Source organism: Pseudophryne corroboree, chromosome 2, assembly GCF_028390025.1.
Source record: "Pseudophryne corroboree isolate aPseCor3 chromosome 2, aPseCor3.hap2, whole genome shotgun sequence".
In the NCBI taxonomy this organism is placed as follows: domain Eukaryota; kingdom Metazoa; phylum Chordata; class Amphibia; order Anura; family Myobatrachidae; genus Pseudophryne; species Pseudophryne corroboree.
The window spans coordinates 1,017,868,322-1,017,892,790 of NC_086445.1; the positions used below are offsets into that span (position 1 = coordinate 1,017,868,322).

The 24,469-nt window shown below is 49.4% G+C and overlaps 1 long non-coding RNA gene across 1 annotated transcript in view; it reads right to left on the reverse strand.

The window, feature by feature from the left end:
- LOC135050298 (uncharacterized) overlaps nucleotides 1–9,184 on the reverse strand; it is a 288,312-nt gene extending 279,128 nt beyond the window's left edge. The window contains exon 1 of the long non-coding RNA XR_010241597.1: nucleotides 9,071–9,184. This is a non-coding gene — a long non-coding RNA (uncharacterized LOC135050298). The remainder of the gene's footprint in view (nucleotides 1–9,070) is intronic.
- Between the last annotated feature and the right edge of the window lie 15,285 nt (nucleotides 9,185–24,469).

Sequence of the window (24,469 nt, forward strand, 5' to 3'; positions counted from 1 at the left end):
CCTTACACCCCACACTAACAGCACAAATACACAAATCCCCCCTTCCTCCCCTGCCGACCAACAATTCCCTCACACACATCCATCGGCCACCCCCCCATACACATCTCTCTCACCCCCTTACAAACCACACTAACAGCACAAATACACAAATCCCCCCTTCCTCCCCTGCCGACCAACAATTCCCTCACACACATCCATCGGCCACCCCCCCATACGCATCTCTCTCACCCCCTTACACCCCACACTAACAGCACAAATACACAAATCCCCCCTTCCTCCCCTGCCGACCAATAATTCCCTCACACACATCCATCGGCCACCCCACCCCCCCATACACATCTCTCTCACCCCCTTACACCCCACACTAACAGCACAAATACACAAATCCCCCCTTCCTCCCCTGCCGACCAACAATTCCCTCACACACATCCATCGGCCACCCCCCCCCCATACACATCTCTCTCACCCCCTTACACCCCACACTAACAGCACAAATCCCCAAATCCCCCCTTCCTCCCCTGCCGACCAACAATTCCCTCACACACATCCATCGGCCACCCCCCCATACACATCTCTCTCACCCCCTTACAACCCACACTTACAGCACAAATACACAAATCCCCCCTTCCTCCCCTGCCGACCAACAATTCCCTCACACACATCCATCGGCCACCCCCCATACACATCTCTCTCACCCCCTTACACCCCACACTAACAGCACAAATACACAAATCCCCCCTTCCTCCCCTGCCGACCAACAATTCCCTCACACACATCCATCGGCCACCCCCCCCATACACATCTCTCTCACCCCCTTACACCCCACACTAACAGCACAAATACACAAATCCGCCCTTCCTCCCCTGCCGACCAACAATTCCCTCACACACATCCATCGGCCACCCCCCCATACGCATCTCTCTCACCCCCTTACACTAGAGATGAGCGCCTGAAATTTTTCGGGTTTTGTGTTTTGGTTTTGGGTTCGGTTCCGCGGCCGTGTTTTGGGTTCGAACGCGTTTTGGCAAAACCTCACCGAATTATTTTTGTCGGATTCGGGTGTGTTTTGGATTCGGGTGTTTTTTTCAAAAAACCCTAAAAAACAGCTTAAATCATAGAATTTGGGGGTAATTTTGATCCCAAAGTATTATTAACCTCAAAAAACATAATTTACACTCATTTTCAGCCTATTCTGAACACATCACACCTCACAATATTATTTTTAGTCCTAAAATTTGCACCGAGGTCGCTGTGTGAGTAAGATAAGCGACCCTAGTGGCCGACACAAACACCGGGCCCATCTAGGAGTGGCACTGCAGTGTCACGCAGGATGTCCCTTCCAAAAAACCCTCCCCAAACAGCACATGACGCAAAGAAAAAAAGAGGCGCAATGAGGTAGCTGTGTGAGTAAGATTAGCGACCCTAGTGGCCGACACAAACACCGGGCCCATCTAGGAGTGGCACTGCAGTGTCACGCAGGATGGCCCTTCCAAAAAACCCTCCCCAAACAGCACATGACGCAAAGAAAAAAAGAGGCGCAATGAGGTAGCTGTGTGAGTAAGATTAGCGACCCTAGTGGCCGACACAAACACCGGGCCCATCTAGGAGTGGCACTGCAGTGTCACGCAGGATGGCCCTTCCAAAAAACCCTCCCCAAACAGCACATGACGCAAAGAAAAAAAGAGGCGCAATGAGGTAGCTGACTGTGTGAGTAAGATTAGCGACCCTAGTGGCCGACACAAACACCGGGCACATCTAGGAGTGGCACTGCAGTGTCACGCAGGATGTCCCTTCCAAAAAACCCTCCCCAAACAGCACATGACGCAAAGAAAAAAAGAGGCGCAATGAGGTAGCTGTGTGAGTAAGATTAGCGACCCTAGTGGCCGACACAAACACCGGGCCCATCTAGGAGTGGCACTGCAGTGTCACGCAGGATGTCCCTTCCAAAAAACCCTCCCCAATCAGCACATGATGCAAAGAAAAAGAAAAGAAAAAAGAGGTGCAAGATGGAATTATCCTTGGGCCCTCCCACCCACCCTTATGTTGTATAAACAAAACAGGACATGCACACTTTAACCAACCCATCATTTCAGTGACAGGGTCTGCCACACGACTGTGACTGATATGACGGGTTGGTTTGGACCCCCCCCCAAAAAAGAAGCAATTAATCTCTCCTTGCACAAACTGGCTCTACAGAGGCAAGATGTCCACCTCATCTTCACCCTCCGATATATCACCGTGTACATCCCCCTCCTCACAGATTATCAATTCGTCCCCACTGGAATCCACCATCTCAGCTCCCTGTGTACTTTGTGGAGGCAATTGCTGCTGGTCAATGTCTCCGCGGAGGAATTGATTATAATTCATTTTAATGAACATCATCTTCTCCACATTTTCTGGATGTAACCTCGTACGCCGATTGCTGACAAGGTGAGCGGCGGCACTAAACACTCTTTCGGAGTACACACTTGTGGGAGGGCAACTTAGGTAGAATAAAGCCAGTTTGTGCAAGGGCCTCCAAATTGCCTCTTTTTCCTGCCAGTATAAGTACGGACTGTGTGACGTGCCTACTTGGATGCGGTCACTCATATAATCCTCCACCATTCTATCAATGTTGAGAGAATCATATGCAGTGACAGTAGACGACATGTCCGTAATCGTTGTCAGGTCCTTCAGTCCGGACCAGATGTCAGTATCAGCAGTCGCTCCAGACTGCCCTGCATCACCGCCAGCGGGTGGGCTCGGAATTCTGAGCCTTTTCCTCGCACCTCCAGTTGCGGGAGAATGTGAAGGAGGAGATGTTGACAGGTCGCGTTCCGCTTGACTTGACAATTTTGTCACCAGCAGGTCTTTCAACCCCAGCAGACCTGTGTCTGCCGGAAAGAGAGATCCAAGGTAGGCTTTAAATCTAGGATCGAGCACGGTGGCCAAAATGTAGTGCTCTGATTTCAACAGATTGACCACCCGTGAATCCTTGTTAAGCGAATTAAGGGCTGCATCCACAAGTCCCACATGCCTAGCGGAATCGCTCCGTGTTAGCTCCTTCTTCAATGCCTCCAGCTTCTTCTGCAAAAGCCTGATGAGGGGAATGACCTGACTCAGGCTGGCAGTGTCTGAACTGACTTCACGTGTGGCAAGTTCAAAGGGCATCAGAACCTTGCACAACGTTGAAATCATTCTCCACTGCACTTGAGACAGGTGCATTCCATCTCCTATATCGTGCTCAATTGTATAGGCTTGAATGGCCTTTTGCTGCTCCTCCAACCTCTGAAGCATATAGAGGGTTGAATTCCACCTCGTTACCACTTCTTGCTTCAGATGATGGCAGGGCAGGTTCAGTAGTTTTTGGTGGTGCTCCAGTCTTCTGTACGTGGTGCCTGTACGCCGAAAGTGTCCCGCAATTTTTCTGGCCACCGACAGCATCTCTTGCACGCCCCTGTCGTTTTTTTAAAAATTCTGCACCACCAAATTCAAGGTATGTGCAAAACATGGGACGTGCTGGAATTTGCCCATATTTAATGCACACACAATATTGCTGGCGTTGTCCGATGCCACAAATCCACAGGAGAGTCCAATTGGGGTAAGCCATTCCGCGATGATCTTCCTCAGTTGCCGTAAGAGGTTTTCAGCTGTGTGCGTATTCTGGAAAGCGGTGATACAAAGCGTAGCCTGCCTAGGAAAGAGTTGGCGTTTGCGAGATGCTGCTACTGGTGCCGCCGCTGCTGTTCTTGCGGCGGGAGTCCATACATCTACCCAGTGGGCTGTCACAGTCATATAGTCCTGACCCTGCCCTGCTCCACTTGTCCACATGTCCGTGGTTAAGTGGACATTGGGTACAACTGCATTTTTTAGGACACTGGTGAGTCTTTTTCTGACGTCCGTGTACATTCTCGGTATCGCCTGCCTAGAGAAGTGGAACCTAGATGGTATTTGGTAACGGGGGCACACTGCCTCAATAAATTGTCTAGTTCCCTGTGAACTAACGGCGGATACCGGACGCACGTCTAACACCAACATAGTTGTCAAGGACTCAGTTATCCGCTTTGCAGTAGGATGACTGCTGTGATATTTCATCTTCCTCGCAAAGGACTGTTGAACAGTCAATTGCTTACTGGAAGTAGTACAAGTGGGCTTACGACTTCCCCTCTGGGATGACCATCGACTCCCAGCGGCAACAACAGCAGCGCCAGCAGCAGTAGGCGTTACACGCAAGGATGCATCGGAGGAATCCCAGGCAGGAAAGGACTCGTCAGACTTGCCAGTGACATGGCCTGCAGGACTATTGGCATTCCTGGGGAAGGAGGAAATTGACACTGAGGGAGTTGGTGGGGTGGTTTGCGTGAGCTTGGTTACAAGAGGAAGGGATTTACTGGTCAGTGGACTGCTTCCGCTGTCACCCAAAGTTTTTGAACTTGTCACTGACTTATTATGAATGCGCTGCAGGTGACGTATAAGGGAGGATGTTCCGAGGTGGTTAACGTCCTTACCCCTACTTATTACAGCTTGACAAAGGGAACACACGGCTTGACACCTGTTGTCCGCATTTCTGGTGAAATACCTCCACACCGAAGAGCTGATTTTTTTGGTATTTTCACCTGGCATGTCAACGGCCATATTCCTCCCACGGACAACAGGTGTCTCCCCGGGTGCCTGACTTAAACAAACCACCTCACCATCAGAATCCTCCTGGTCAATTTCCTCCCCAGCGCCAGCAACACCCATATCCTCCTCATCCTGGTGTACTTCAACACTGACATCTTCAATCTGACTATCAGGAACTGGACTGCGGGTGCTCCTTCCAGCACTTGCAGGGGGCATGCAAATAGTGGAAGGCGCATGCTCTTCACGTCCAGTGTTGGGAAGGTCAGGCATCGCAAACGACACAATTGGACTCTCCTTGTGGATTTGGGATTTCAAAGAACGCACAGTTCTTTGCGGTGCTTTTGCCAGCTTGAGTCTTTTCAGTTTTCTAGCGAGAGGCTGAGTGCTTCCATCCTCATGTGAAGCTGAACCACTAGCCATGAACATAGGCCAGGGCCTCAGCCGTTCCTTGCCACTCCGTGTGGTAAATGGCATATTGGCAAGTTTACGCTTCTCCTCCGACAATTTTATTTTAGGTTTTGGAGTCCTTTTTTTTCTGATATTTGGTGTTTTGGATTTGACATGCTCTGTACTATGACATTGGGCATCGGCCTTGGCAGACGACGTTGCTGGCATTTCATCGTCTCGGCCATGACTAGTGGCAGCAGCTTCAGCACGAGGTGGAAGTGGATCTTGATCTTTCCCTAATTTTGGAACCTCAACTTTTTTGTTCTCCATATTTTATAGGCAGAACTAAAAGGCACCTCAGGTAAACAATGGAGATGGATGGATTGGATAGTTTACTAGTATACAATTATGGACGGACTGCCACGGTTAGGTGGTATAAAAAAACCACGGTTAGGTGGTATATATTATAATAATAATACAATTATGGATGGACGGACTGCCTGCCGACTGCCGACACAGAGGTAGCCACAGCCGTGAACTACCGCACTGTACACTGGTTGATAAAGAGATAGTAGTATACTCGTAACAACTAGTATGACACTATGACGACGGTATAAAGAATGGAAAAAAAACCACGGTTAGGTGGTATATATTATAATAATAATACAATTATGGATGGACGGACTGCCTGCCGACTGCCGACACAGAGGTAGCCACAGCCGTGAACTACCGCACTGTACACTGGTTGATAAAGAGATAGTAGTATACTCGTAACAACTAGTATGACACTATGACGACGGTATAAAGAATGGAAAAAAAACCACGGTTAGGTGGTATATATTATAATAATAATACAATTATGGATGGACGGACTGCCTGCCGACTGCCGACACAGAGGTAGCCACAGCCGTGAACTACCGCACTGTACACTGGTTGATAAAGAGATAGTAGTATACTCGTAACAACTAGTATGACACTATGACGACGGTATAAAGAATGGGAAAAAAACCACGGTTAGGTGGTATATATTATAATAATAATACAATTATGGATGGACGGACTGCCTGCCGACTGCCGACACAGAGGTAGCCACAGCCGTGAACTACCGCACTGTACACTGGTTGATAAAGAGATAGTAGTATACTCGTAACAACTAGTATGACACTATGACGACGGTATAAAGAATGGGAAAAAAACCACGGTTAGGTGGTATATATTATAATAATAATACAATTATGGATGGACGGACTGCCTGCCGACTGCCGACACAGAGGTAGCCACAGCCGTGAACTACCGCACTGTACACTGGTTGATAAAGAGATAGTAGTATACTCGTAACAACTAGTATGACACTATGACGACGGTATAAAGAATGGAAAAAAAACCACGGTTAGGTGGTATATATTATAATAATAATACAATTATGGATGGACGGACTGCCTGCCGACTGCCGACACAGAGGTAGCCACAGCCGTGAACTACCGCACTGTACACTGGTTGATAAAGAGATAGTAGTATACTCGTAACAACTAGTATGACACTATGACGACGGTATAAAGAATGGAAAAAAAACCACGGTTAGGTGGTATATATTATAATAATAATACAATTATGGATGGACTGACTGCCTGCCGACTGCCGACACAGAGGTAGCCACAGCCGTGAACTACCGCACTGTACACTGGTTGATAAAGAGATAGTAGTATACTCGTAACAACTAGTATGACACTATGACGACGGTATAAAGAATGGAAAAAAAACCACGGTTAGGTGGTATATATTATAATAATAATACAATTATGGATGGACGGACTGCCTGCCGACTGCCGACACAGAGGTAGCCACAGCCGTGAACTACCGCACTGTACACTGGTTGATAAAGAGATAGTAGTATACTCGTAACAACTAGTATGACACTATGACGACGGTATAAAGAATGGAAAAAAAACCACGGTTAGGTGGTATATATTATAATAATAATACAATTATGGATGGACGGACTGCCTGCCGACTGCCGACACAGAGGTAGCCACAGCCGTGAACTACCGCACTGTACACTGGTTGATAAAGAGATAGTAGTATACTCGTAACAACTAGTATGACACTATGACGACGGTATAAAGAATGGAAAAAAAACCACGGTTAGGTGGTATATATTATAATAATAATACAATTATGGATGGACGGACTGCCTGCCGACTGCCGACACAGAGGTAGCCACAGCCGTGAACTACCGCACTGTACACTGGTTGATAAAGAGATAGTAGTATACTCGTAACAACTAGTATGACACTATGACGACGGTATAAAGAATGGAAAAAAAACCACGGTTAGGTGGTATATATTATAATAATAATACAATTATGGATGGACGGACTGCCTGCCGACTGCCGACACAGAGGTAGCCACAGCCGTGAACTACCGCACTGTACACTGGTTGATAAAGAGATAGTAGTATACTCGTAACAACTAGTATGACACTATGACGACGGTATAAAGAATGGAAAAAAAACCACGGTTAGGTGGTATATATTATAATAATAATACAATTATGGATGGACGGACTGCCTGCCGACTGCCGACACAGAGGTAGCCACAGCCGTGAACTACCGCACTGTACACTGGTTGATAAAGAGATAGTAGTATACTCGTAACAACTAGTATGACACTATGACGGTATAAAGAAAGAAAAAAAAATACCACGGTTAGGTGGTATATATTGTAATACAATTATGGATGGACGGACTGCCTGCCGAGTTCCGACTGCCGACACAGAGGTAGCCACAGCCGTGAACTACCGCACTGTACTGTGTCTGCTGCTAATATAGACTGGTTGATAAAGAGATAGTATACAATACATACAACAATGAATATACTACTATACTGGTGGTCAGGCACTGGTCACCACTAGTCACACTGGCAGTGGCACTCCTGCAGCAAAAGTGTGCACTGTTTAATTTTAAATTAATATAATATTATGTACTCCTGGGGGCTCCTGCTATAACAACCTGCAGTGCTCCCCAGTCTCCCCCACAATTATTATAAGCTTTGCCTTTTATACATTGATGTGCAGCACACTGGGCTGAGCTGAGTGCACACAGACTGAGTCACACTGTGTGACTGGCTGCTGCTGTGTATCGTTTTTTTTCAGGCAGAGAACGGATATAGCAGAGAACGGATATATATTAAAATAAATAAAAGTTAACTAACAACAACTGCACTGGTCACTGTGGTAAACTCTGTCTGACTCTGCACAATCTCTCTCTCTCTTCTAATCTAATTTCTAATGGAGAGGACGCCAGCCACGTCCTCTCCCTATCAATCTCAATGCACGTGTGAAAATGGCGGCGACGCGCGGCTCCTTATATAGAATCCGAGTCTCGCGAGAATCCGACAGCGTCATGATGACGTTCGGGCGCGCTCGGGTTAACCGAGCAAGGCGGGAGGATCCGAGTCTGCTCGGACCCGTGAAAAAAACATGACGTTCGTGCGGGTTCGGTTTCAGAGAAACCGAACCCGCTCATCTCTACCTTACACCCCACACTAACAGCACAAATACACAAATCCCCCCTTCCTCCCCTGCCGACCAACAATTCCCTCACACACATCCATCGGCCACCCCCCATACACATCTCTCTCACCCCCTTACACCCCACACTAACAGCACAAATACACAAATCCCCCCTTCCTCACCTGCCGACCAACAATTCCCTCACACACATCCATCGGCCACCCCCCATACACATCTCTCTCACCCCCTTACACCCCACACTAACAGCACAAATACACAAATCCCCCCTTCCTCCCCTGCCGACCAACAATTCCCTCACACACATCCATCGGCCACCCCCCCATACACATCTCTCTCACCCCCTTACACCCCACACTAACAGCACAAATACACAAATCCCCCCTTCCTCCCCTGCCGACCAACAATTCCCTCACACACATCCATCGGCCACCCCCCCATACACATCTCTCTCACCCCCTTACACCCCACACTAACAGCACAAATACACAAATCCCCTCTCCCACAGTCCATACAGATAGCTGCCACAAACTTCTTGGGACATGGGCTCACCATTGTGTCTCACAGGAGGATGTCCATCAGCATCCAGCCAAAGTCTCTCCGCCCGCGGCGCGGTGTTATTCTTTGCAGGCACCTCCAGCAATCCTCCTCCAGCGCTGCCGTGGTGAGCATGGGCCTGTGGATCTACGGGTGCAGGGGGCGGGGCTATTTCCTTTTAGTGACAGAGGAGGGAGGTGCAGGAGCTGAAGCTGAGAGGAGTTTTATGCTGTAGTAGAAACGGCTGCAGCCAGCACTTCATTCGGGAGTCCCGCTTGTAATTTGTGCAAACCTGATGGCGCCACTCTGTGCACAACCGGACTACAGCGTTCTAGCCCTTGGCCGCAGGTGGCACCTCCGTGCAGCGCCCCCCTCCTGCTGGCGCCCCTGGCGAGTGCCATCCTGGCCAAGGGGTAGATAGTATACGCCCCTGCTGAGAGGCACAAATAGACACATTGGGGTAAATTTAATAAGGTAGGGTTATTTAAGAACTGGTGATATTGTCCATAGAAACCAATCTGATTCTATCTATAATCTTCTAGATGTAGCTAGATAAATGTTATGTAGAATCTCATTGGTTGCTACGAGCAACATCACCAGTTCTAAAATAAAACTCCTACCTTAGTAAATTTACCCCACTGTTTTTTGTTAATTACATTTTTGCTTCAGAAAGTTGATTTGGTGTAACCTTGGAGAGATCAATGCTTGAATACCCTGTCTAAAAAACAATATTTTCAACTATAATGTCGATTATCATGTGTTTTGGGTGCATCTCATGGCAATTTTAAGTATTTACAGATTTTTGGAATATGTGGAGATTTATTGGAATCACTGTATAAGAGTGTGGATCCCAAAATATTCTTTAGGGTTTTCCTAGCAGGAATATTCCTGCAAATATATCAGTTTTCTCGCAAAAATATACTTGTGTATCTGTGATTTCTCAAGATAGTGACTGACTGAACACTGTAGTAGTTACACAAGCTATCATAACCATTTTGGAATTTCATTGTATATTTTTGTGAATGGAGACCACTATTAGAGTATATATAAAAATCTCAATAATATTAATAATCTTCTAACGAATCCAGGGCTTTTGTCAATAAGTGTAATATATGTCTTTTTTAAATGTATTATAATAGAGGATTTTACATTAGTAAATAAGTTGTGCCCCCACCCAAGGAGTTTTCTTTTCCCCTTTTGTATTTTGGCCCCTCACTATAGCAGACATGGCGGCCTAGACATCATGTGATCCCTGGTGCTTGACCTATGAGTACACATTTCCATATCTAACAAACATTTATTTTGAAATATCGCTTGCTAGGAACAATGGTCAGTGTAACTGATCAGATATTGGGGGTGATTCCGAGTTGTTCGCTCGCTAGCTGCTTTTAGCAGCATTGCACACGCTAAGCCGCCGCCCTCTGGGAGTGTATCTTAGCTTAGCAGAAGTGCGAATTAAAGATTAGCAGAATTGCAAAAAGAAATTTCTTAGCAGTTTCTGAGTAGCTCCAGACCTACTCACAAATAGCGATCAGTTCAGTCAGTTTCGTTCCTGGTTTGACGTCACACACACGCCCAGCGTTCGCCCAGCCACTCCCCCATTTCTTCAGACACTCCCACGTTTTTCCCTGAAACGCCTGCGTTTTTCCGCACACTCCCAGAAAACGTCCAGTTTCTGCCCAGAAACACCCACTTCCTGTCAATCACACTCCAATCAGCAGAACGATGAAAAAACTTTGTTACGCCGTGAGTAAATCTACTAACTTTTGTGCTAATTTACTTGGTGCAGGCGCGCTGCGTACATTGCGCATGCGTAGTTTGTGACTAATCGCTCCGTAGCGAAAAAAAATAACGAGCAAACAACTCGGAATGACCCCCATTGTGCATATGCTGGGTACACACCTGTGAGTTCAGCACCCTATGTGGAGTCTAGTCAGTTCTGAACGTGGTCAGTACTTCTGGACTGCAGATGTAGAGGGTTTTCCCAGAGAGAGCACATACCTAGGCACATATACTACTGCTCTCTCCTAGTATAACCCCGGCTCATACACTACTGCTCTCTCCTTGTGTAACTCAGGCACATATACTAATGTTCTCTCCCGGTGTAACCCAGGCACATATACTACTGTTCTCTCCTAGTGTAACGCAGGCACATATACTACTGCTCTCTCCTGGTGTAACCCAGGCACATATACTACTGCTCTCTCCTGGTGTAACCCAGGCACACATACTACTGCTCTCTCCTGGTGTAACCCAGGCACATATACTACTGCTCTCTCCTGGTGTACTCCAGGCACATATACTAATGTTCTCTCCCGGTGTAACCCAGGCACATATACTACTGTTCTCTCCTGGTGTAACCCAGGCACATATACTACTGCTCTCTCCTGGTGTAACCCAGGCACATATACTACTGCTCTCTCCTGGTGTAACCCAGGCACATATACTACTGCTCTCTCCTGGTGTAACCCAGGCACATGTACTACTGTTCTCTCCTAGTGTAACCCAGGCACATGTACTACTGCTCTCTCCTGGTGTAACCCAGGCACATATACTACTGCTCTCTCCTGGTGTAACCCAGGCACATATACTACTGCTCTCTCCTGGTGTAACCCAGGCACATATACTACTGCTCTCTCCTGGTGTAACCCAGGCACATATACTACTGTTCCCTCCTAGTGTAACCCAGGCACATATACTACTGCTCTCTCCTGGTGTAACCCAGGCACATATACTACTGCTCTCTCCTGGTGTAACCCAGGCACATATACTACTGTTCTCTCCTAGTGTAACCCAGGCACATATACTACTGCTCTCTCCTGGTGTAACCCAGGCACATATACTACTGCTCTCTCCTAGTGTAACCCAGGCACATATACTACTGCTCTCTCCCGGTGTAACCCAGGCACATATACTACTGCTCTCTCCTGGTGTAACCCAGGCACATATACTACTGCTCTCTCCTGGTGTAACCCAGGCACATATACTACTGTTCTCTCCTAGTGTAACCCAGGCACATATACTACTGCTCTCTCCTGGTGTAACCCAGGCACATATACTACTGCTCTCTCCTGGTGTAACCCAGGCACATATACTACTGCTCTCTCCTGGTGTAACCCAGGCACATATACTACTGTTCTCTCCTAGTGTAACCCAGGCACATATACTACTGTTCTCTCCTGGTGTAACCCAGGCACATATACTACTGCTCTCTCCTAGTGTAACCGAGGCACATATACTACTGCTCTCTCCTGGTGTAACCCAGGCACATATACTACTGTTCCCTCCTAGTGTAACCCAGGCACATATACTGCTGCTCTCTCCCAGTATGACTCAGGCAGGATCCCAACATTCTGGAATTTGGCAGGAGGGCCAAAGGAAATATATTAGAAGGATAGTGCAGTAAATTTTATAATTTTCTACTATATATATATATATATATATATATATATACACACACATGTGTATGCAAGCACACAATGCTGCACCAGTGTATATGGATTTTATATTTTTCCATCTCTTCTAACAAATGTACACGGTACATTAATATGTAGTGCACCTAATTTATTACTCTTTTTTTTCTCTTTATTGCTGCTTTAGTACTATAGCTTTCACCTGCCACCGCAGGACCCACCCCTGAGTGTCAATAAACATGCCCATAGGTGGAGCTAGACACACCCCTTGGGCGGAGCATGACACGCCCCTGCAATGGCGTACCATTCTGCTGCCACCTGGAATCTCCCTGAAACTAGTTTTCAAAAGTAGGCAAGTATGGTTTAAGTCCAGGCATCTGACATAAAAAATATATATATATATTTTACAGTGATAAGGAAAAAAAACACCTCTATTAAAGGGAAGAACATAAACTTGCCAATATGCCATTCACCACACGTAGTGGCAAGGAAAGGCTGAGGCACAGCCCTTTATTTCTGAGTGGTGGTTTTGCAACTGTCAGTGAGGCATCTTCTTCTGCCTCTGATGACTATACAAGAGCTTTTCTCTCAGAGTCTAGAAGTGGTGTCAAATAAATTAAAACCAATAAGCAGGGGCGTTTTAACAGAGGAGGGGGCCCCAGTGCAGACTCTGGGTGGTCCCCCTCCTTTGTACAGCGTAGTAGTCTCCCTCATCATGCCAAAGTCTACTGCGCATGTGCAGGTCTCCGAAAACATGGCACCCCGCCATGTTCTGGAGACCAAAATCACTACTGCACATGCGCGGCTGCCATTTTGGCTGCAATTTTCGCCACGGCTGCAGCGCCCGACGCTGTACTCCGGAGAGGAAAGCATTAAAATATGGGTGCACCCATTATAGAAATGCCAATGCCACTAAGACTGTAAAACAAACTGTGTGTTCAGAACCGTCACACATTCCTGAGGAGAGTCTATGGGTGTCCACGTTAGCTATGTGTGAGTCTGATATTCCTCACACTGTCCTCATAGAGAAGCCTCTTTCAACCTCCTTCCACCATTTCTGTGCCATCTGCACATGTGAGGAGTAGTACAAGTAAAAATGGTGATGAGGACATAATAGAAACTGAGGATGCTTGTTTGGAATTGTAACAGGATGGGGGGATATGTGTGTACTACTACTATCTGACACTGAGGATGTTGATGATGATGTTGTTTGTGTAAATTGGCTGCAGTTCTTGCCCATGATAAACAAAGCCATTGCGATGCCTGGGCATAACACCAAAAAAGTCACCTCTTGGGTGTGGGATTATTTTTTCCCAAATCCTGACAACTTTTGTGAAGGCATCTGCTCCACTTGTGAGGTCACAGTTAGTAGATGCAGGGATGTTAACTATCTAGGCACCTCCTCCATGTTACGTCATTTGTGGCGGGTTCATGAAATTTATTTGACAAAATTTTAATTATTTGTTGTAATTAACACCCTCATCATCAACTTTCTCATTAGTGATAGGAGTGATTCCTTCCAAAAAATTGTTTTGTGGGGACCCAAACAAACCAAGCACTTCAGCCACAAAAGTGTTAGTTATTTTTGCTGAAGTGCTTGGTTTTTTAAACTGTGCATGTCCTTTTTAATATCCAACATAAGGATGGGTGGGAGAGCCCAAGGACAATTTCATCTTACACCACTTTTCATTTCTTCCACCGCTGTGTGGCAAGATAGATGTGCTATAAACTGCTGTGTGTTTGTGCTCCTGCTCTATCGCTTCGTACCCAGCCAGCGCACTGTAGCCTTTGGCCTAAACTGGATGAAAACAAAATTGTGAGGTGGTCAAAATTGACTGTAAATGATGGGAAACTAATGTTATTGAGGTTAAAAAAAAAAACAGTAGCAACAAAAAAGACCCAAATTCTGTGATTTTAGCTTTTTATCAATATTTGCAAAACCATTTGGCAAAACCAAAACCCGAAGATGAATTAGAACCAAAACCAACAAAATGGCCAGCACACATCTCTAATTTAAATGTTTTTTTTTTTTTTTTTTTTTAATTTTGATTAACAAACTGAAGAACCCTTTTAATTTATCTGGAATACCCGATACACGTGTTGATTGCTTTTACTATTAGACAGGATATATAAAGTACCCCAATGAAGACTTGGATAAGTATGTAAGTGTCAGTGGCGGAACTGTGGGAGGCAGTGGAGTCGGCTGCCGCCGGGCTCCTGACCTCCAGGGGGCACATCTCCTCCATTATCTTCTGCAGGCTAAATCATTCGCTGCGGAGGAGCTGTACCAGTGACACGGAAGCTGCTTCCTCGTTGTATATACAGAGCTGACTCTGGCTGCAGCTACGGGGAGCTCCAGACAGAGCGCATCTCCTCCCTCAGTGAAGCTCTCTGTTCATCTCTGTTCCTCCGTTGGGCTAGCAGCAGGTAGGCACTGGCAGCACTTGCCTCAAGCTGCACTAGGGGGTGTTCGTAGTGGGAGGGGGGATGCTGGGGGGTATTTAATAAATATTGGCAGCTCTGTTTTGTGTGTGCATGTTTTTAAGTGATGTGTGTGTGTGTGTGTGTGTGTGTGTGTGTGTGTGTGTGTGTGTGTGTGTTTAAGTGAAGGAGGCTTTTGTAAGTGAGAGGCATGTGTGTAAAGGGCCCTATACACTGGCCGACATGACTGCACGATATGAACAATCTCGTTCATTAATGAACGAGATACCGTTCATATCGTGCAGTGTGGAGGCTCCAGCGATGAACGATGCGCGGCCCTGCGCTCGTTCATCGCTGGTCCCCAGTCGGCTGTACATGCAGGCCAATATGGACGATCTCGTCCATATTTGCCTGCACTTAAATGCAGCCAGGTGACGGGGGGAGTGAAGAAACTTCACTCCCCCCTGTCACTGCCACCCCGCCGCCGGATCGCCCGTTGGCCGTATCCGCCGTCGGGCAGCTCGGCGGCAGATCGGCCAGTGTGTAGGGCCTATCCCTATAAGTGAGGTGTGTGTGTGTGTGTGTGTGTGTGTGTGTGTGTGTGTGTTTAAGTGAAGGAAGCTTGTGATAGGTGTGTGTGTGTGTGTGTGTGTGTGTGTGTGTGTGTGTGTGTGTGTGTGTGTGTGTGTAAGTGAGAGGCATGTGTGTGTGTGAGAGAGGTGTGTGAGTCGTGTGTGTTTAAGTGAAAGATTCGTGTGTGTGTGTGTGTGTGTGTGTGTGTGTGTGTGTGTGTGTGTGTGTAAGGCATTTGTGTGTTTTTAAGTGAAGGAGGCGTGTATGTGTGTGCAGTAGCGGATCTTGCCACGGGCAAGCAGGACTTTTGCCCGGGGCGCTGCCTTCCGGAGGGCGCCGCACCAGGGCAAGATCCGCTGCTGCTGTGTGCCCCCCGCTCCCCCCCCGCTGCCACTGGCCGCTGCCCCCCTGCTGCCGCTGGGAAGGAAACTAGACACGTATGCGTCTTGTTTCCCTTCGTGGAGAGGTCCTTTACTGTGCGGTGCGCGATGACGTCATCGTGCACCGCACATCATTTCAGTCTGTACAGGGGGCGTAAATGACCACGCACCCTGTATGAAGCCACGCCCCCTAATGCCGCCCGGGGCGCCAGAAGCCCCGACACCGGCCCTGTGTGTGTGTGTGTGTGAGAAAGAGGCATGTGTGAGAGGCGTGTGTTTAAGTGAAAGAGGTGTTTGTGTGTTTTTAATTGAAATAGGCATTTGTGTGGTTTTAATTGAAATAGGCGTTTATGTGTTTTTAAGTGAAAGAGGCGTTTGTGTGAGAGAGAGGCGTGTGTGTGTGGTTTTATATATATATATATATATATATATATATATATATATCCAAGAAATCCGTCACTCTGAGATATAGAATGACTTCTACCTGGGTGCCTTTACTGTAATTGCATAGATCCAGTACAGGCAGCTGCATGAGCTGGCTGAAAGCACGGCACTCCAGGATTTAATTCATAGCTTTTTTTTATAGAAAATGAATAAATGGTACAAGCATAATATATTTGTTATGTAGCTCACAGTCTTTGTGGAATCCTCATTAATGCCAAGGTTTCCGGGCCTCTGTGGACTCCGTCATCAGGGCTGAGGAGAGAGAGCTAGTCCATTGTTGAAGATTCCACAAAGACTGTGAGCTGCATAACAAATATATTATGCTTGTACCATTTATTCATATTCTCTAAAAAAGCTTTGAATTAAATCCTGGAGTGCCGTGCTGGTACACCACTGCGCCAAAGCATCTCCATTGGGACCCGCTGGTGGGTGAGGGAGTACTGTGGTTGTGCTATAAAGGTATGCTGGTGTCTATTTTATACTGATGACTGAGTTGGAGTGCCGTCCACTTTGCTTGTGTATCTATATTACTATTGGGAGAAGCACCTGAGCACACTGCTACTGTTTACCCTGAATGCCGGATAGCTACGTATGGTGAGTGTGTATATATGTAGGGGGGCACCAACATTTATCACGCCTACGGGCGACTGGGGTGAACTTACGCCACTGGTAAGTGTTCAGTATGTGTCATGAATCTAGGATTAATACTGTATGCTGGGTGAGCGATGTTTCTCTTCAATGCTGGATAGGAATTCTCAAAACAATGCTGCCCAGCTATAATGCCTGGAATTTTTCTTTACCTCAGTAGTCTTCATTCAGATTTATTCTTTTACGCTGCACTGTGAGACTGATGTATTATATTATTATTATTATTATTATTATTACTATGTGTATTTGTGTGTAGGCCTGGCGCTACCCACACAGCAAATGGATGCAGTGCAGGTAGGCGCCAGGAAGGAGAGGCGCTGTCCCTGCTCTGCATCCCTGTGCTGCACCTGGGCCCCCTGCTGCTGCTGTGCCTGTCACACCGTTAGTCAGGCAGCAGTGCCGGCAGCTTGAAACCTCCCCTTACCCTCCTGCAGTGTCCACCGTATCTGGCCGAAAGGGGGGGCGGCTACACGCACTGAGGAGCAGAACTACACGGGACCAGGCTGCAGAGCCTGAAGAGGACTGAAACTGCGGCCAGCCATATGGTATGTGGAGAGAAAGTGTGTGTGTGTGTGTGTGTGTGTGTATCTGTATGTATGTGTGTGTGTGTGTGTGTGTGTGTGTGTGTGTGTGTGTGTGTATCTGTATGTATGTGTGTGTGTGTGTGTGTGTGTGTGTGTGTATCTGTGTGTAAGTGTGTGTGTGTATCTGTCTATGTGTATGTGTGTGTGTGTGTGTGGGGGGGGGGGGGCATAATTTGTATAAATGGCACTTCTGAGGGCATTACAGTGTTCAAAGTGGGCCGGTATGCTATGGTATGGCATACCGGCACTTCACCACTGACCCGGAAGTTTTTTTGTTTTTTTAACTAATAGCAGTATGCAGTGCAGACCATAGGCGTGCGCACCCCCCACTCACACGCTTGCCGCCAATCAATGTCGTCCCCCCCCCGCGCTCCCAATTAATGTGTGTCCCCCCCTCGAGGCGCCCGGTCAGGTCTCGTTCGTGTGCCGTGCAGTGTGGAGACGGAGGACCGGGACACGGTGCCGCAGCTCCTGTGTGAGGCTGCTGCCACGTCCACGGAGGGAACGACGGCGGATGGGACCTATGGGGAGCAGTGTCCACGGAGGAAACGACGGCGGCCGGGACCCAGGATCTACGGGGAGCAGGTGACATTCTTGTTTTACTTAGCGAGCACCTTTCACTACCATACTGCCCCCCCTGCTCTGCACCACTGCTGCCATAATGCCCCCCCTGCTCCGCAACACTGCTCCCATACTGCCCCCCCTGCAATGCACCACTACTCCCATACTGCCCCCACTGCTCCCATACTGCCCCCCCCCCTGCTCTGCACCACTGCTGCCATACTGCCCCCACTGCTCCGCACCACTGCTGCCATACTGCCCTCCCTGCTCCACACCCCTGCTCCCATACTGCCCCCCCTGCTCTGCACCACTGCAGCCATACTGCCCCCCCTGCTCCGCACCACTGCTCCCATACTGCCGCCCCTGCTCCTCACCACTGCTCCCATACTGCCCCCCCCTGCTCCGCACCACTGCTCCCATACTGCCCCCCCTGCTCCGCACCACTGCTCCCATACTGCCGCCCCTGCTCCGCACCACTACTCCCATACTGCCCCCCCTCGCTCCGCACCACTGCTCCCATACTGCCCCCCCTGCTCCGCACCACTGCTCCCATACTGCCGCCCCTGCTCCTCACCACTGCTCCCATAATGCCCCCCTGCTCTGCACCACTGTTGCCATAATGCCCCCCCTGCAATGCACCACTACTCCCATACTGCCCCCACTGCTCCCATACTGCCCCCATTGCTCTGCACCACTGCTGCCATACTGCCCCCACTGCTCCGCACCACTGCTACCATACTGCCCTCCCTGCTCCACACCCCTGCTCCCATACTGCCCCCCCTGCTGTGCACCACTGCAGCCATACTGCCCTCCCTGCTCCACACCCCTGCTCCCATACTGCCCCCCCTGCTCTGCACCACTGCAGCCATACTGCCCCCCCGCTCCGCACCACTGCTCCCATACTGCCGCCCCTGCTCCTCACCACTGCTCCCATACTGCCCCCCCCTGCTCCGCACCACTGCTCCCATACTGCCCCCCCCCTGCTCCGCACCACTGCTCCCATACTGCCGCCCCTGCTCCGCACCACTACTCCCATACTGCCCCCCCTCGCTCCGCACCACTGCTCCCATACTGCCCCCCCTGCTCCGCACCACTGCTCCCATGCTGCCGCCCCTGCTCCTCACCACTGCTCCCATAATGCCCCCCTGCTGTGCACCACTGCTGCCATAATGCCCCCCCTGCTCCGCACCACTGCTCCCATACTGCCCCCCCTGCAATGCACCACTACTCCCATACTGCCCCCACTGCTCCCATACTGCCCCCCTGCTCAGCACCACTGCTGCCATACTGCCCCCACTGCTCCGCACCACTGCTGCCATACTGCCCTCCCTGCTCCACACCCCTGCTCCCATACTGCCCCCCCTGCTCTGCACCACTGCAGCCATACTGCCCTCCCTGCTCCACACCCCTGCTCCCATACTGCCCCCCCTGCTCTGCACCACTTCAGCCATACTGCCCCCCCCCCTGCTCCGCACCACTGCTCCCATACTGCCGCCCCTGCTCCTCACCACTGCTCCCATACTGCCCCCCCCCTGCTCCACACCACTGCTCCCATACTGCCCCCCCCTGCTCCGCACCACTGCTCCCATACTGCCGCCCCTGCTCAGCACCACTACTCCCATACTGCCCCCCCTCGCTCCGCACCACTGCTCCCATACTGCCCCCCCCCCTGCTCCGCACCACTGCTCCCATACTGCCGCCCCTGCTCCTCACCACTGCTCCCATACTGCCCCCCTGCTCCGCACCACTGCTCCCATACTGCTCCCCCCTGCTCCGCACCACTGCTCCCATACTGCCCCCCCTGCTCCGCATCACTGCTCCCATACTGCCCCCCCTGCTCCGCACCACTGCTCCCATACTGCACCCCCTGCTCCGCACCACTGCTGCCATACTGCTCCCCCCTGCTCCGCATCACTGCTCCCATACTGCCCCCCCTGCTCCGCATCACTGCTCCCATACTGCCCCCCTGCTCCGCACCACTGCTCCCATACTGCCCCCCTGTTCTGTACCACTGCTCCCATATTGCACCCCCTGCTCCGCACCACTGCTCCCATATTGTCCCCCTGCTCCGCACCACTGCTCCCATACTGCCCCCCCCCTGCTCCGCATCACTGCTCCCATGCTGCCCCCCCCTGCTCCGCATCACTGCTCCCATACTGCCCCCCCCCTGCTCCGCACCACTGGTCCCATACTGCCCCCCTGCTCCGCACCACTGCTCCCATACTGCACCCCCTGTTCTGCACCACTGCTACCATATTGCCCCCCTGCTCTGCACCACTGCTCCCATCCTGCCCCGAACTACTGCTCCCATCCTGTGCTATAATGCTATACCGTGTGCGATAATGTGAATTTTGCCTCATTCTATGTGCTAAAATGTGAATTTTGGCTCATTCCATGTGCTATAATGTGAATTTTGCCTCATTCTATGTGCTATAATGTGAATTTCGGCTCATTCTATGTGCTATAATGTGAATTTCGGCTCATTCTATGTGCTATAATGTGAATTTCGGCTCATACTGGGCGGTATGTACTAAAGGAAAAATGCGGTAAAACCCCCGAAAACGGGGGTTTTACCGCATTTTCAAATGTACTAAGACCCCACCGCCGGTTTTTCGCCGTCCAGGGTATCGCCATCTCTGGATAGCGATACCCTATAGAAGCATATGGGCTTCTTATCGCCGACCACCACAACCTGCCGCCTCTGCCGCAGACGCCGACCCCCCCATACCTTCCTCCAGGCAGCCTGGACCCGGAAGGTAATCTCCTCTGCCCCCTAGCAACACAGCTGGAGGTCCGTCCGGCTGCAGGGGGGAGGAGGAGGCGCCAGGGACAGCCTGCTGCTGCTTCCCGGCATGCGGGCACTGTGGAGACCCCTGGGAGGTGACGGAGACCCCCCGCAGACCACCTCACAGGTATCGCGGGGGGCCTCCGTCACCGCATTGCGATATTGATCGCATATGTTAGTACATATGCGATCAACATCGCTGCGAGGGGCGGCAATGTATCTTAATACATCCCGCCCACTGTGTGGTATAATGTGAAAGGGGCATCAGTACTAGATAGTATAAGAGATCCTACTATTGTGGTGCATAATGTGTATAAGGGGTATATGGTGTGGTACACTACACTTATGGACATGACCCCTTTTGAGTGGCCACGCCCCCTTTTCCGAAGCACTCAGAATTTCAACCTTCACTTTTCCATACTCCAACTTCAAAATTTCCACTTCGACCACTGGGGCATTATATGTAAAAAGCGCTACTACAGGGGCTATTATGTGTATAAGCAGCGCTACTACAGGGGCTATTATGTGTATAAGCGGTACTGCTACAGGGGCTATTATGTGTATAAGCAGCGCTACTACAGGGGCTATTATGTGTATAAGCGGCACTACTACAGGGGCTATTGTGTGAGTAAGCGGCACCGCTGCAGGAGGTATTATGTGTATAAGTGGCACTACTAAAGGGGCTATTCTGTTTATAAGCGGCACTGCTACAGGGGCTATTATGTGTATAAGCGGCACTACTACAGGAGCTATTATGTGTATAAGCAGCGCTACTACAGGGGCTAGTATGTGTATAAGCAGCGCTACTACAGGGGGTATTATGTGTATAACCGGCGCCACTACTGGGGACATTATGTGTATAAACAGCAGTATTATGTGCAGCAAGAACAGCAGCGCCGGCACCAGTAGCAGCATCTCGCAAACGCCAACTCGTTCCTAGGCAGGCTACGCTTTGTATCACCGCTTTCCATAAGAGGCACACAGCTGACAACCTCTTACGGAAACTGAGGAACATCATCGCAGAATGGCTTACCCCAATTGGACTCTCCTGGGGATTTGTGACATCGGACAACGCCAGCAATATTGTGCGTGCATTATATTGGGCAAATTCCAGCACGTCCCATGTTTTGCACATACATTGAATTTGGTGGTGCAGAATTATTTAAAAAACGACAGGGGCGTGCAAGAGATGCTGTCGGTGGCCCGAAGAATTGCGGGCCACTTTCTGCATTCAGCCACCGCGTGCCGAAGACTGGAGCACCACCAAACAGTCCTGAACCTGCCCTGCCATCATCTGAAGCAAGAGGTGGTAACGAGGTGGAATTCAACCCTCTATATGCTTCAGAGGATGGAGGAGCAGCAAAAGGCCATTCAAGCCTATACATCTGCCCACGATATAGGCAAAGGAGGGGGAATGCACCTGACTCAAGCGCAGTGGAGAATGATTTCAATGTTGTGCAAGGTTCTGCAACCCTTTGAACTTGCCACACGTGAAGTCAGTTCAGACACTGCCAGCCTGAGTCAGGTCATTCCCCTCATCAGGCTTTTGCAGAAGAAGCTGGAGACATTGAAGGAGGAGCTAAAACAGAGCGATTCCGCTAGGCATGTGGGACTTGTGGATGGAGCCCTTCATTCGCTTAACCAGGATTCACGGGTGGTCAATCTGTTGAAATCAGAGCACTACATTTTGGCCACCGTGCTCGATCCTAGATTTAAAACCTACGTTGTATCTCTCTTTCCGGCAGACACAAGTCTGCAGAGGTTCAAAGATCTGCTGGTGAGAAAATTGTCAAGTCAAGCGGAACGTGACCCGTCAACAGCTCCTCCTTCACATTCTCCCGCAACTGGGGGTGCGAGGAAAAGGCTAAGTATTCCGAGCCCACCCGCTGGCGGTGATGCAGGGCAGTCTGGAGCGAGTGCTGACATCTGGTCCGGACTGAAGGACCTGCCAACGATTACTGACATGTCGTCTACTGTCACTGCATATGATTCTGTCACCATTGAAAGAATGGTGGAGGATTATATGAGTGACCGCATCCAAGTAGGCACGTCAGACAGTCCGTACGTATACTGGCAGGAAAAAGAGGCAATTTGGAGGCCCTTGCACAAACTGGCTTTATTTTACCTAAGTTGCCCCCCCTCCAGTGTGTACTCCGAAAGAGTGTTTAGTGCAGCCGCTCACCTTGTCAGCAATCGGCGTACGAGGTTACTTCCAGAAAATGTGGAGAAGATGATGTTCATCAAAATGAATTATAATCAATTCCTTCGTGGAGACATTCACCAGCAATTGCCTCTAGAAAGTACACAGGGACCTGAGATGGTGGATTCCAGTGGGGACGAATTAATAATCTGTGAGGAGGGGGATGTACACAGTGAAAGGGGTGAGGAATCGGAGGATGATGATGAGGTGGACATCTTGCCTCTGTAGAGCCAGTTTGTGCAAGGAGAGATTGATTGCTTCTTTTTTGGTGGGGGCCCAAACCAACCAGTCATTTCAGTCACAGTCGTGTGGCAGACCCTGTCGCTGAAATGATGGATTCGTTAAAGTGTGCATGTCCTGTTTATACGACATAAGGGTGGGTGGGGGGCCCAAGGACAATTCCATCTTGCACCTCTTTTTTCTTTAATTTTTCTTTGCATCATGTGCTGTTTGGGGACAATTTTTTTGAAGTGCCATCCTGCCTGACACTGCAGTGCCACTCCTAGATGGGCCAGGTGTTTGTGTCGGCCACTTGTGTCGCTTAGCTTAGTCACACAGCGACCTTGGTGCGCCTCTTTTTTTCTTTGCATCATGTGCTGTTTGGGGACAATTTTTTTGAAGTGCCATCCTGCCTGACACTGCAGTGCCACTCCTTGATGGGCCAGGTGTTTGTGTCGGCCACTTGTGTCGCTTAGCTTAGTCACACAGCGACCTTGGTGCGCCTCTTTTTTTCTTTGCATCATGTGCTGTTTGGGGACAATTTTTTTGAAGTGCCATCCTGTCTGACACTGCAGTGCCACTCCTAGATGGGCCAGGTGTTTGTGTCGGCCCCTTGGGTCGCTTAGCTTAGCCATCCAGCGACCTCGGTGCAAATTTAGGACTAAAAATAATATTGTGAGGTGTGAGGTGTTCAGAATAGACTGGAAATGAGTGGAAATTATGGTTATTAGGGTTAATAATACTATGGGATCAAAATTACCCCCGAATTCTATGATTTAAGCTGTTTTTGAGGGTTTTTTGTAAAAAAAACACCCGAATCCAAAACACACCCGAATCCGACAAAAAAATTTCAGGGAGGTTTTGCCAAAACGCGTCCGAATCCAAAACACGGGCGCGGACCCGAATCCAAAACCACTAGCCCGCCAGCACTGTTATCCTCTCACCCCATCCTCACCCCATCCTCCTTAAAGTCCGTTCTGCCGGTGGGCATTTGCAAAATGACGTGATCGCGTCATTCTGCAAATGCCCACTGGCGGAATGGACTTTAAGGAGGAGGGAGGGGGAGCAGTGGCATGCTCTGAAAATTTCCGAGGTTGCCAGTCTGCGCAGTGCAGCTGGCCCGGAAATTTTCCAGGCATGCCGCTCAAGGGGTTATTCCTGACTAAGGGCCTAATTCAGACCCGAC